The sequence below is a fragment of the Gekko japonicus genome, unplaced genomic scaffold (genome assembly GCF_001447785.1).
Source record: "Gekko japonicus isolate JY-2015 unplaced genomic scaffold, Gekko_japonicus_V1.1 scaffold2299, whole genome shotgun sequence".
NCBI classification, from domain to species: Eukaryota; Metazoa; Chordata; class Lepidosauria; order Squamata; family Gekkonidae; genus Gekko; species Gekko japonicus.
The window spans coordinates 110820-124920 of record NW_015170960.1 but is presented as its reverse complement, the minus strand read 5'-3'; the positions used below and the strand labels follow the sequence as shown (position 1 = coordinate 124920).

Genomic DNA, 14101 nt, shown 5'->3' with positions numbered 1-14101 from the left:
TGCTTTGGAGGGTAGATCCTATGACATTATACCTGCTGAGTTCTTCCGCTCCCCCCCCAATGCTGCCCTCTACAGAATCCACCCCCCAAAACTCCAGGTATTTCCCTCCTTATAGCTGGCAACCCTACTTTCCCCTCAGTGCCTGATGGTAGGCAACTTAGTTTGGTCCAGTCACCTACTTTGGCCTTTGGGAGAAAACATATTGGGGCCAATCCTGATAGGGTTGCCAACTCCCGATGGGAAATTCCTGGAGATTTGAGGGATGGAGCCTGAAGAGGGTGAGGTTTGAGGAGGGGTGGGACCTCAGACAGGTACACTGCCATAGACTCCACCCTCCAAACCACTCAGTCCCTCATGGGGAACCATTGTTGCCAATCTCCAGGTGAGGGCTGGAGAGCACTCAGTATTACAACTGCTCTGCAGAAGGGAGGGCAGACGTCAGCTGAAGTCAAAGGGGCAGATAATGGTAGGTTGATGGTTAGCTGCGAAGGAGATGGGGTTGCCAACTCCAGGCTGGCAAATTCCTGGGGATTTGAGGGGTGGAGCCTGGAGAGGGTGGGGTTTGCGGAGGGGTGGGACATCAGACAGGTAGAATGCCATAGACTCCACCCTCCAAACCAGCCATTTTGTCCTGGGTAACAATTGTTGCTAATTTCCAGGTGAGGGCTACAGATCACTCAAAATTACAACTGCTCTTCAGGGAGCAGAGATCAGTTCCTCTGGAGAAAACAGTGGACTCTGTCATTATACCCTGCTGAGGTCACCACAGCAAAATGACACTGTTTGCCCAAAGCCAGAGCACTCCCCCAGAGCCTCTTTCTAGATCCCGTTGTATTTATTTCCACAATAGGCTTTACTGCTAGCTCTTTATAAGGCAGCTCCATGTGTGTTCATGTTGGACCAACTGAACTTTACAGACAGTGTTCAAAGGCAGCCCCATACAGAGTGCATTACAGTAGTCTAACCTGGACGTGATCTGAGCAGGGATCATTTAACCTGCAAGTGGGCACTTGACCTTCCACTGGAAGCCATAAAGCGGAGGCTTGCAGCACCCACCTGGAGCTCTTATCACATCTTGTTGGTGGGTTTCATTCCTCTCTGTCCTATAATGAGGGTTATTGGGGGGGCTGTGGTTTTTGGGGGGCTGTGGCTCAGTGGCAGAGCATCTGCTTGGCATGCAGAAGGTCCCAGTTCAGTCCCCGGCATCTCCAATTAAAAAGGAACAAGTGGTAGGTGATGTGAAAGACCTCTGTCTGAGACCCTGGAGAGCTGTCAAGAGGGGGTGAGGCTCAGTGGTAGACAATATTCCCTCCAGGGCTTTTTTTAGTAGAAAAAGCCCAGCAGGAACTCATTAGCATAATAGGCCACACCCAATAGCAGAAACTCATTAACATATTAGGCCACACCCCTGACAGCACCACTCATTAGCATATTAGGCCACACCCACGTGTTACCAGAAGTGTGGTCATCTAGCCACACCAACTGCTTCTTATTGTGTTTACCTTGTTTGTTCTCAAAACCCAGAGCTTTTTTTGTAGCAGGAACTTCGTTGCATGTTAGGCCACACACCCCTAATGTAGCCAATCCTAATGAGTTTCTGCTGTTGGGTGCGGCCTATTATGCTAATGTGTTCCTGCTGGGCGTGGCCAACTCAGGAGCCAGCCGGAACTCCGTTCCTGTGTGTTCCTGCCCCAAAATAGCCCTGATTCCCTCTAAGCTCTGGAGTTGTGTGAGCAAAAATTCTACTTTGTGAGCTACTGGCATTAAAGTTGTGAGTGAGCGTTTTGGCTGCTGCATCAATTAGTTTGCTCTGGAGCCCTCCATCCTGAGCTGAGACAAAAATTTGTGAGCCGGAGGCTAAAAAAACTGTGAGTCAGCTCACACTGACTCAGCTTAGAGGGAACACTGGTGGTAGAGCCTCTGCTTGGCATGCAGAGGGTCCCAAGTTCAGTCCCCAACATCTGGAATAGAAAGGATCAGGGAGTAGGTGATGTGGCAGACCTCTCTGCCTGAGACCCTGGAGAGCTGCTTGCAGGGAGACACCGTGACTCGGTGGTAGAGTATCTGCTCGACATGCAAAAGGTCACAGGTTCAATCCCCAGCATCTCCAGTTAAAAAAGGATCAGTGATGGGCAATGTTCCCTCTAAGCTGTGGAGTCTTCTGAGCAAAAATTCTACTTTGTGAGCGATTGGCATGAAAGTGGTGAGCAAGCGATTTGGCAACTGCATAAGTTAGTTTGCTCTGGAGCCCTCCTTCCTGAGCTAAGACAAAAATTGTGTGAGCTGGAGGCTAAAAAACTGTGAACTAGCTCACACTAACTCAGCTTAGAGGGAACACTGGTTATGGACATAGCCGAGATGGACAATTTAACTATGTGACTTCAAGGAAGAGGAGATAATTTTTCCCAAAAAAATGTTTGGTCAAGATTTTATGAATGGATGCAGAAAAACATTTAATCTTGAGGATCAAAATAATACAATATATGCTTACCAGAAACCAACAATACTATTTGGTTTAGGTGGCGGGGTGGAATTTTCTTTATGTTGTATTGTTTGTATTTTTGTGTGCTGGTGTTTGAAAATTAATAAAGATAGTCATTAAATAAAAGACAATACTGAGCTTGATGGACCAAAGGAGAGCCAGTTTGGTGTAGTGGTTAAGTGTGCGGACTCTAATCTGGGAGAACCAGGTTTGATTCCCCACACCTGCACTTGCAGATGCTGGATGACCTTGGGCAAGCCATGGTTCTGACAAGAGCTGACCTTGAAAGGGCAAGTTCTGTCAAGAGCTCTCTCAGCCCCACCGACCTCACAGGGTGTCTGTTGTGGGGAGGGGAAGGGAAAGGAGTTTGTAAGCCGCTCTGAGACTCCCAGTGAAGTTGTTGTTGTTCAGTCGCACAGTCGAGTCCAACTCTTCGCGACCCCATGGACCAGATCACGCTAGGCCTTCCTGTCTTCCGCCATCTTCTGAAGTTGGCTCAATTTCATGTTCGTTGCATCTATGACACTGTCTAACCATCTCATCCTTTGCCGTCCCCGTCTTCTTTGACCTTCAGTCTTTCCCAGCATCAGGGTCTTCTCCAGTGAGTGCTCCCTTCTCATTGAGTGGCCAAAGTATTTTAGCTTCAGTTTCATTATCTGGCCTTCCAGGGAACAGTCAGGGTTGATTTCTTTGAGGATTGACTGATTTGTTCTTCTTGCAGTCCAAGGGACTCTCAAGAGTCTCCTCCAGCACCATAGTTCAAAAGAATCTATTCTTCGGCGCTCGGCCTTCCTTATAGTCCAACTCTCGCAGCCATACATGACTACTGGGAATACCATTGCTTTGACCATGCGGACTTTTGTTGGCAGGGTGATGTCTCTACTTTTTATCATGCTGTTGAGGTTTGCCATCGCTTTCCTCCCAAGGAGCAGGCGTCTTTTAATTTCATGGCTGCTGTCACAGTCTGGGGTGAAGGGCGGGGTATAAATCCAATCTCTTCCTCTTCTAATTTAGTATAAGGCATGTTTGTTTTTGCATTCGCCGTCTTTGTGAGTGGGGTGATGTCAGAAGACAGCCGCATTCTTTGGCATGGCAAGCTCGACTTCATGAACTTCTAGTCAAGGTGCCCCCAAGCATTTGGAGTCTGAGGGCACCTTTGGGATTCTGACACTGTGTGGTGGGTGCAGCTGTTAAATGGCTGCCCCAAAATGGCTGCTGCAGGAGGTGGAGCCAAACACAAAATGGCTGCTGCCACTTCCCTCCAGTCACATGGTCCTTGCGGTGTGATGGCAGCTGCTGCCAAAGCAACATAAACAAAAATCTGCACAGCGAATCAAATTTCCAGTGGCCAGTCAGAAACCTTGCTGGGCAAAAGCCCCGCCCGGCCCCACCAGTTTCTAAAAAAACTTGTCAGATCAGGAAGAAGAAGGAGGAGGAGGAGGAGATTGGATTTATACCCCGCCCTTCACTCGGAGTCTCAGAGCAGCTTACCTTCCCCTCCCCACAACAGACACCCTGTGAGGTAGGTGGTGCTGAGAGAGCTCTTCCCAGAACTGTCCTTGAGAGAACAGCTCTGACGGAACTATGGCTTGCCCAAGGTCATCCAGCAGCTGCAATTGGAGGAGTGGGGAATCAAACCTGGTTCTCCCGGATTAGAGTCTGTGCACTTAACCACTACACCAAACTGGGTCTTAAGATGGGGGCTGAAACCTTTTGAGCCTGTGGGCACGTTTGGAATTCCGAGGCAGTGTGGTGGGCACAGCCACAAAACGGCTGCCACAGCTAACCTTCAATCACACAGTGATGTTCCTTGTGCCATGGCGGCAACTGCCAGCAAAGGAATGCTTTTCAGCAGGTGCCGTCGTCCCCCATGGCCAACACGTTGGGAATCCCTGTCTTAAGAAGTGGCAAGATCCACTACATCTTTGGTTCCCTGCAGGGCTCTTTTTGTAGATAAAGCCCAGCAGGAACTCATTAGCATAATAGGCCACACCCAATAGCAGAAACTCATTAGCATATTAGGCCACACCCATGACAGCACAGCTCATTGGCATATTAGGCCACACACCCATGTTACCAGAAGCGTGCTCATCCAGCCACACCCACCTTTTGCTTCTTATTCTGTATACCTTGTTTGTTGTCAAAACCCAGGGCCTTTTTTGTAGCAGGAACTCCTTTGCATGTTAGGCCACACACCCCTAATGTAGCCAATCCTATTGAGTTTCTGCTGTTGGGTGTGGCCTGTTATGCTAATGAGTTCCTGCTAGGCGTGGCCAACTTGGAAGCCAGCCGGAACTCCGTTCCTGTGCGTTCCTGCCCCAAAATAGCCCTGGTTCCCTGCCTCCCCCCCCCACACACACACAAGAGCTGAAGGCCAGCTTGCGCAAAAAGTACTGGAGTGGAAGTACGCTTTTATGCAGCCAGTGCCCAGATTTCGCACAGGGATATCTCGGACAAAAAGGCTCAGCTAAAATTTCCATAATGCTGGGTAATATAATTAGAGTGTCATGGGTACAAAACGTGTACTGCAGAATCGCATGGAAATCACAGTATGCGAAGCTAAAAGCCATTTTGGATACTAAAGCTTTCATAACAAATGAAGGGTCTCCAACGCAGGACCCGGCGATCGTGCTAAATGACAATTTAAGCAACAGTATTTACAATTGTCATTCTCAGGCGCGTCTCTAATGGCACCAACACAAGAGCAAATAGGATCTTTAAAGAAAGGAATGTGAATTGCCTGGTTAAAAAGAGTATCATGCAAACAGTTCTGTTTGCTGTTGCTAGTCAAATAATGGAAGTGGCCGCATGGAATAATGGGGAGTGATAATGAACAGCAGCATTTAAGTCTTTGAACAATAAAAGGATGTCATTAAGTGTCGAAGACAATGGCGACCACTGATGCCATGTTCTTTTTAAAAAATGAATACTTTTTAAAAAGTCCACCCCACTTGCTATCTATATGATCATCCAATCAGGGATCAAATAGCCCACCACACCAAGACAAATGAGGCCTCGTCTACTTACAATAAGTTCTTACCACAGAGTTCTGGGAGATTCCTAGAGCTACCCGGAAGTGGGAAAAGGTGGCTCTAGGAATCACTGGAAACTCTATGGTAAAACCTCCAAAAGAGGAAGGGAGAGGCGAAAGAGGCAGCCTGCCACCTGGCCAGCTCCATACCTCCAAAGCTCAGCCGGTTCCCTCCATCTGGTGCATCTGGTCGGGCATCCAGCACAGTTTGCTCGGGCTCGGCACTAGCTGCACACCGCTTGGAGGAGTGGGGTCCATCTTTCCCAGGTGTCACATGGTTCAAGGGAGGCAGGCACCGCTTTTGCGGTGGCTCAAGTGGTTAAGACGCTGAACTGCAGGCTGTGGAAGGTCAGTAGTTCAGCGGTTCAAGACCCGGGTGCCGCAAGACAGGGTGAGCTCCTATCTCTAGTTCCAGCTCCTGCCAACCTAGCAGTTCGAAAGCAAGAAATTGCAAGTAGATAAATAGGTACCACTTCGGTGGGAAGGGAACAGCGTTCCGTGCACCTTGGTGTTTAGTCATGCTGGCCACATGACCACGGAACCGTCTTCGGACAGCGCTGGCTCTTCGACTTTGAAACGGAGATGAGCACCGCAACCCTAGAGTCGGATTCGACTGGCTTTCGAGCAAGGGAACCTTTACATTTACCTTTATGCTGAACATGGCTCACCCAAAGTGGGCACTGCCATCCAGCTGTGCGCCACTCAACCAGGCTGGGTGTCGCCTTCCTGCATGTGGCTTGATCTCAATGGGCAACACCCTGCTACCTCTCAGCCCAGCTGGGGGGGGGCACCATCAGTCGACCCGAATTTTGCTCAGTAGGTATAATGGCCAAGCTCCTTCTGCATTCCGCATCTAACCTTTGTCATGGGGCTGTTGGGGGATCAAGTGGAGGGTAAGGAAGTAATATAAGCGAAGAAGAAGAAGGAGAAGAAGGAGAAGAAGGAGAAGGAGAAGAACAAGAGGAGGAGGAGGAGATTGGATTTATACCCCACCCTTCACTACCCAAAGGAGTCTCAGAGCAGCTACCAAACTCCTTTCCCCTTCCCTTCCCCTCCCCACAACAGACACCCTGTGAGGTGGGGTTGAGAGATCTCTTTCAAAGACTGCTCCTGAGAGAACAGCTCTGAGAGAACCTGTGACTGACCCACAGTCACACCAGCTGGCTGCATGTGGAGGAGTGGGGGATCAAACCCAGTCCTCCCAGATTAGAGTCCGCACACTTAACCACGACACCAAACTGGTCCTCATTGGGGAGAAAAGTGAGGCATGAATGTATAAACATAAGAAGAGTCCTGATGGATCAGACCAGTGGTCCATCCAGCCCAGCATGGTATCTTACACAGCGGTCATCCAGATTCTTTGCAAGTCCAACAGCAGAGCACAGAAGCCTTCCCTTGATCTTGCCTCCTGGCACTGGGATTCAGAGGCTGACTGCCACTAAATGTGGCGGTTCCCCTTGGTCTCCATGGCTAGTAGACACTGTTAGACCTATTGGAGAGCCAATTTGGTGTCATGGTTAGGAGCACAGACTCTAATCTTGGAGAAATGGGTTTGATTACCCACTCCTCCACATGCATCAACCTGAGTGATCTTTGGTCAGTCACAGTCTTCAAGTATTTGAAGGGCTGTCATGTAGAAGATGGAGCAGATCTATTCTCTCTTGCTCCGGATTGCAAGACTAGATCCAATGGGTGGAAATGACAAGGGAGTCGATACGGGCTAAATATCAGGAGAAACTTCCTAACTGTCAGAGTATTTGAGCAGTGGAACAGACTGCCTCGGGAGTTGGTGGAGGCTCCTTCTCTGGACATTTTCAAGCGGAGGCTGGACGGCTATCTTTCGGGTATGTTGTAGGGCTGTCTTTCAGTTGTGCTCCTGCAGAGTGCAGGGGGTTGGACTAGATGTCCTGCAAGGTCCCTTCCAACTCTAACATTCTATGATTCTATTCCTTTTAGAGCTGTTCTTTCAAGAGCACTCCTTGAAAGAGCTCCCTCAGCCCTACCTCCCTCACAGGGTGTCTGTTGTGGGGAGGGGAAGGGAAAGGAGATTATAAACTGCTCTGAGACTCCAAGTGAAGGGTGGGATATAAATTCAATCTCCTCCTCCTCCTCCTCCTCCTCCTCCTCTTCTTTAATGAAAACCAGGGCAGTAGCTCTCTGGCAGGCAAAATGGCTACACATTTTGCCTGCTGCCACCACTGGGGCTGTGGCTTAGTGGCAGGGCCTCTGCTTTGCATGCAGAAGGTCCCAGGTTCAATCCCTGGCATCCCCAGTTTAAAGGACCAGGTAGCAGGCAATGTGAAAGACCTCAGCCTGAGACCCTGGAGAGCCACTTCCAGTCTGAGAAGACAAAACTGACCTATATGGACCAATGGTCTGATTCAGTATCAGACAGCTTCATGCGTCCACGTGCCCACTGCTGCCCGTACCTCCTTCTCCTCCATCGCACATGCCAGCTACAAACACTATGATCCCCAAACAGCATTGCAAGAACCCTCATAAGGGCTAAACATTACAATCCTCCTCAGAATAATGGCAGGCAAAAAACATATCAATCTACTCTCTGCTGTTTGCCAAGGATGCTGGCGTTCCAAATACAATTCACACCGGGTGGGGGTAGGGGTACTCGTCACAAAGCTGGCAATTCTAATAAGAACTCTTGTGCTAGGTTCAATAAAGACCTTTCCCAGTTTCTGTGGCCAGCCCACTCCAATACCCAGCTACCAAGAGAAACACAGACAAGAGCTCTAAGCCAGAGCCAGTCCAGAGTTGTGTCTGGGGAAAGACTGCATTTGTGGCTATTAAATTGAATCTTTAATGGCATTTTGGTATGCAAGGCCAGACCTGTTCCATGCAAGGGTGTCATCGACAAAGCACTTGGCCTGCGAGAGAAGCTGAAGAACTTGGAAAAACCTGGCTCAGAGCTCATGCTGAAAGACTAAGCCAGGGATGTCCAACATACGGCCTGGGGATTGGAACCAGACCGTCCAGGGCTCATATCCGGCAAGCAACTAGGAGAATCAGTTTGGTGTACTGGTTAGGAGTGAGGACTCTAATCTGGGAGAACCAGGTTTGATTCCCCACTCCTCCACATGCAGCTGCTGGTGTGACCTTGAATCAGTTACAAGTTCTCTCGGAACTCTCCTCTCAAGAGCAGATCTTGAAAGAGCTCTCTCAGCCCCGCCTACCTCACAAGGTGTCTGTTGTGGGGAGGGGAAGGGAAAGGAGATTGTAAGCCACTCTGAGACTCCTTCAGGTAGTGAAGGGTAGGGTATAAATCCAACCTTTTCTTTTCTTCTTCATTACATTTATTGTGCATTATGTCCCTGTATACTGTTCCAGTGCTCTGATTTAATTTCCACCCGTTGGTTATGGTCCAACCTTCTGGAGCAACAGAAAACAACTCTGCCCCATCCTCTATAGGACAGCCCTTCAAGTACTTGAAGATGGTCATCATATCACCTCTCAGTCATCTCCTCTCCAGGCTAAACATACCCAGCTCCTTCAACCTTTCCTCATAGGACTTGGTCTCCAGACCCCTCACCATCTTTATTGCCCTTCTCTGGACACGTTCCAGCTTGTTTATATCCTTCTTCAATTGTTGGGCCCAAAACTGAACACAATACTCTAGGTGAGGTCTAACCAGAGCAGAGTAAAGCAATATCATCACTTTGTATGATCTGGACACTATACTTCTATTGATACAGCCCAAAATTGCATTTCCCTTTTTAGCTACCGTATCACACTGCTGACTCATGTTCAGTGTATGGTCTACTAAGACCCCTAGATTCTTTTTGCACATACTACTGACAAAACAAGTCTCCCCCAACCTATAATTATCCATTTGATTTCTCCTACCTAAATGCAGAACTTTACATTCATCTCCACTGAAATTAATTTTATTTTAGTCCCGTTTTCCAGCCTTTCAAGATCATCCTGTATCCTGATTCTGTCTTCTACTGTATTTGCTACTCCTCCCAATTTAGTATCATCTGCAAATTTAATAAGCATTCCCTCTATCCCTTCATCCAAATCATTAATAAAGATGTTGAACAAAACAGGTCCCAGGACAGATCCTTGAGGCATTACACTTAACACTCATCTCCAAGAGGATGAGGAACCACTAACAAGCATTGTTTGGGTGCAATCTGTCAACCAGTTACAAATCCACCTAACAGTCATAGAATCCAAACCACATTTTTCCAATTTGTCAACAAAATATTATGTGGAACCTTATCAAAAGCCTTACTGTAATCAAGATAAACTATGTCTACAGCATTCCCCTGAGTCAGCAAGGTAGTAACTTTCTCAAAAAAAGAGATAAGGTTAGTCTGACATGACTTGTTCTTGAGAAACCCATGTTGGCTCTTAGTAATCACAGCTGTCCTTTCTAAATGCTCAAGAACTGTCTGTTTGATTATTTGTTCTAAAACCTTTTCAGGTATAGACGTCAAGCTGACGGGTCAGTAGTTACCCAGATCCTTCCCCCCCTTTCTTGAAGATGAGAACAACATTTGCCTGCCTCCAGTCTTCTCACACCTCACCTGCTCTCTATGAATTCCCAAAAATAATGGACAGAGGCTCAGAAATCACATATGTGAGTTCTTTTAGTACCCTTGGATGCAGTTCATCTGGCCCTGAGGACTTAGTTTCATTTAAAGAAACTAGGTGTTTATACACTACCCCTATGCCAATCTTAGGCTGCGGTCACACAGAGCATTAGCCACGCTACAGAGACGGAAGATAGGCAGATTTTCCGAGCGCGATCACACCGCAACATCTGGGAAGCGTAGAGCTCCCATGGCGAACCCGAGGCTTCCTGCCGAAGATGCGCCGTAAAAAACTAGTACCTCCGAGGTACTAGTTTCCGGAAACCGCGGGGCAAGGGCAGGCGTCTGATCACGTTTCCGGTGGTAGCTCGTGGCATCCGGTGCCTGCCCATGTCCCATTGTGAAAAGGTTCCCCCCCCAAAGTCTCCATGGGATGCGCACAAGCACCCAACAGCGCATGCGCACACTTTGGTTAAAAAAACCCCACAACCCCACTGCGCCGCTTCTTTGCCACGCCACAGGATTTACATATGATCGGCACCTCCCCCCGAACCACGGGACATCGGGCGGGACGTTTGATCCAGCGGCTGCGTGGTAGTTCGCTCCGGGGAAAACAGCCACGCCTCCCCCCGCGATATCCGGCCCATGGGACTGGGGCCCTAGGCTGCAACTCCCTTCCCTCATCATGTGTCGGTTTTTGCCATGTTGAGCACCGTTTCCCTTGCAAGAGAAGACTGAGGGGGAAAATAGGAATCGAACAGTTCTGCCTTCTCTTCATCACCTGTTACAATTTCACTTTCCTGTCCCCGCAATGGGCCCACCATGTCCTTGCTCTTTTTCTTACTTTGAACATAAGAAAGTAACCCTTTTTTGTTGTTTTTAGCATGTCTCGCTAGCCTAAGCTCATACTGAGCTTTAGCTTTCCTCTCTCTACAAGCACTGGCCTTTAAGGACCAGTGGAATGGAGAGGGGTCGTAGCTCGGTGGTAGAGCATCAGCTTGGCATTCAGAAGGTCCCAGGTTCAATCCCTGACATCTCCAGTTGAAAGGACCAGGCAGTAGGTGACCCTCACCTGAGATCCTGAAGAGCCGTTGCTTGTCTGAGTAGACCATACTGACCTCGATTGGACAAGGGTCTGATTCAGTACATATATTCACATATTCATTTGAAGGACTGACATCAGCTTCCCCCGATGAGCAATTTCTGTATAGATTTGAAAGGTCCCTCTCTCCCTATACAGGGAGCACAGAACCTTCCAATTTTTTTGTAAGATGAATTTTTTTCCCCAAAAAAGAGAGTGAAGGAAAACCATGGCAGTTTTGTTAATGGTATTTTTTTTTCCTTAGCCCTCTGTAAGATTATGTTCACACTCCCCTCTGTCTGTCACCATTGGAATGACAGCCCCACCAAGAAACTGACGGGTGACGTTTGCCCCTAGCACTGAAAAGGAGATTAGAATGGATGAGAAGTCAGACTCCAGAACCAAATCTCAGCCTGGAAGGAAGAATACTTCCTCTCTGACAAAGCGGAATGACCAAGGTTCAGCCACTTCCCCATGACGGGTCTGCGTTTGCTAACCAAGCTAAGAGAAACAGGTTTTCCCATTTGTCAACGGATGCACGTGTTCATTTTAATAATCGGGGAATATCTGGGATCCAGGCTTTGGAGACCAGCAAAGCAGTCTACACGAAGGAAGAAAATGGTGAAGAACCTGAGATGTTCTCTTGATTTCCAATCCAGGGCTCCATAACTATTGACTAGATCATTCATACACCAACACTGGATGCTTCAAAGTCCATGTATAATGTGCACTCATGCATCAGCCATGCCTGATGGCACTCACATGCTTTGCATTGCATACTTTCAGCTCATCAGAAAGAAAACAATATTTCAAACTTAGTAATGAGTTTGGTGAATGAGATGGTTAAAGGTAAAGGTAAAGGTTCCCTTGCTCGAAAGCCAGTCAAGTCCGACTCTAGGGTTGCGGTGCTCATCTCCGTTTCAAAGCCGAAGAGCCAGCGCTGTCCGAAGACGTTTCCGTGGTCATTTGGCCAGCATGACTAAACACCAAGGCGCACGGAACGCTGTTCCCTTCCCACCGAAGTGGTACCTATTTATCTACTTGCAATTTCTTGCTTTCGAACTGCTAGGTTGGCAGGAGCTGGAACTAGAGACGGGAGCTCACTCCATCATGCGGCACTCGGGTCTCGAACTGCTGAACTACCGACCTTCCACAGCCTGCAGTTCAGCGTCTTAACCACTTGAGCCACCGCAGCTCCTTCCAGATGAGATGGTTAGACAGTGCCATAGATGCAACGAACATGAAATTGAGCCAACTTCAGAGGACAGCGGAAGACAAGAAGGCCTGGCATGATCTGGCCCATGGGGTCGCGAAGAGTCGGACTCGACTGTGCGACTGAACAACAACAACAAATGAGTTTGGTGGTTGGAAGTGCTGTCAGTCACAGATTACTTAGGACAATCCTGCAGGGTTTTTAAGGCAAGAGATGAGCAGAGATGGTTTGCCATGGCCTGCCTCTGCATGAGTATACCCGGGTACTCCTTGGTGGTCTCTCACCCAAGTATTAACCAGGGCCGACACTGCTTAGCTTTCAGGATCTGATGAGAGCTGGCTATCCTGGGCCATCCAGGCAAGGCAAGAGATAAACCAAGATGGTTTGCCACCGACTGCCTCTTCACAGCACCCCGGACCTCCGTGGTGAACACACACATGAAGTTGCCTTATATTGAATTAGACCCTTGGTCCATTGAGGTCCATCCTGTCTACTTTGACTGGCAGCAGTTCTCCAGGGTCTCAGGCAGAGGTCTCTCACATCACCTAGTCTCTGGTCCTTTTCACTGGAGATTCCGGGGATTGAACCTGGGACCGTCTGCATTCAAAGCAGAGGCTCTTGCATTGAGCCACAGTGGTCTCCCATCCAAGTACCAACCAGGTCTGGCCCTACTTAGCTTCCAAGATCCAACGGAATCAAGATAGGCCAGCTATTGCCCACCTGTACTGAAATGCAGGTGGATATGTTCTTTGGTCTTTCTTTGATCCTAAAAGAAATCAACCCTGACTGTTCCCTGGAAGGCCAGATACTGAAACTGAAGCTCAGATACTTTGGCCACCGAATGAGAAGGTAGCCCTCACTGGAGAAGACCCTGATGCTAGGAAAGACTGAAGGTCAAAGAAGACGGGGACGGCAAAGGATGAGATGGTTAGACAGTGTCATAGATGCAACGAACATGAAATTGAGCCAACTGCAGAGGACGGCGGAAGACCGGAAGGCCTGGCGAGAGCTGGTCCATGGGGTCGCGAAGAGTCAGACTCGACTGTGCGACTGAACAACAACAACATGTTCTTTGGCTCAGAGTCTGGAGCTTGATTTTTAAAAATGTTTTGGCTCCACTGGGGAGAAAGGTGGGGTATGAATGGAGTAAAAGAGAAGAGAAGAAGAAGAGATTGGATTTATACCCCCCCCTTCACTACCCAAAGGTGTCTCAGAGCGGCTTACAAACTCCTTTCCCTTCCCCTCCTCACAACAGACACCCTGTGAGCAATGTTCCCTCTAAGCTGTGGAGTCCTGTGAGCAAAGATTTTACTTTGTGAGCTACTGGCATTAAAGTTGTGAGCGAGGACATGGGTTTCAGTTAAGGGTGGGGAGGTACCAGCTGGATCTTAGGGAAAGCTTTTTGACAGTCAGAGTTGTTCAACAGTGGAATCAGCTGCCTCGGGAGGTGGTGAGCCCCCCCTCCCTGGCAGTCCTTAAGCAGCGGCTGGACAAACCCTTGTCAGGGATGCTCTAGGCTGATCCTGCATTGGGCAGGAGGTTGGACTGGATGGCCTGTATATGGCCCCTTCCAACTCCTTGTGATTCTATGATCCTATGAGATCTCCAGGCCTCACCTGGAAGCTTGTGGGAAGGGTGGGATATAAATTGAAATGAAAATGAAAATGAAAATGAAAATGAAAATGAAAAAGGAAGGAAGAAAGGAAGGAAGGAAGGAAGGAAGGAAGGAAGGAAGGAAGGAAGG

General features: G+C 48.6%; 1 protein-coding gene and 1 non-coding gene across 2 annotated transcripts in view; one reads left to right on the top strand and one right to left on the bottom strand.

The window, feature by feature from the left end:
• ADGRB1 (adhesion G protein-coupled receptor B1) overlaps positions 1 to 14101 on the bottom strand; it is a 184770-nt gene that overhangs the window by 109934 nt on the left and 60735 nt on the right. The gene's annotated exons all lie outside the window — the stretch shown is intronic.
• On the top strand, positions 7714 to 7785 carry TRNAA-UGC. The gene has a single exon. It is a non-coding gene; the product is annotated as a tRNA-Ala (tRNA).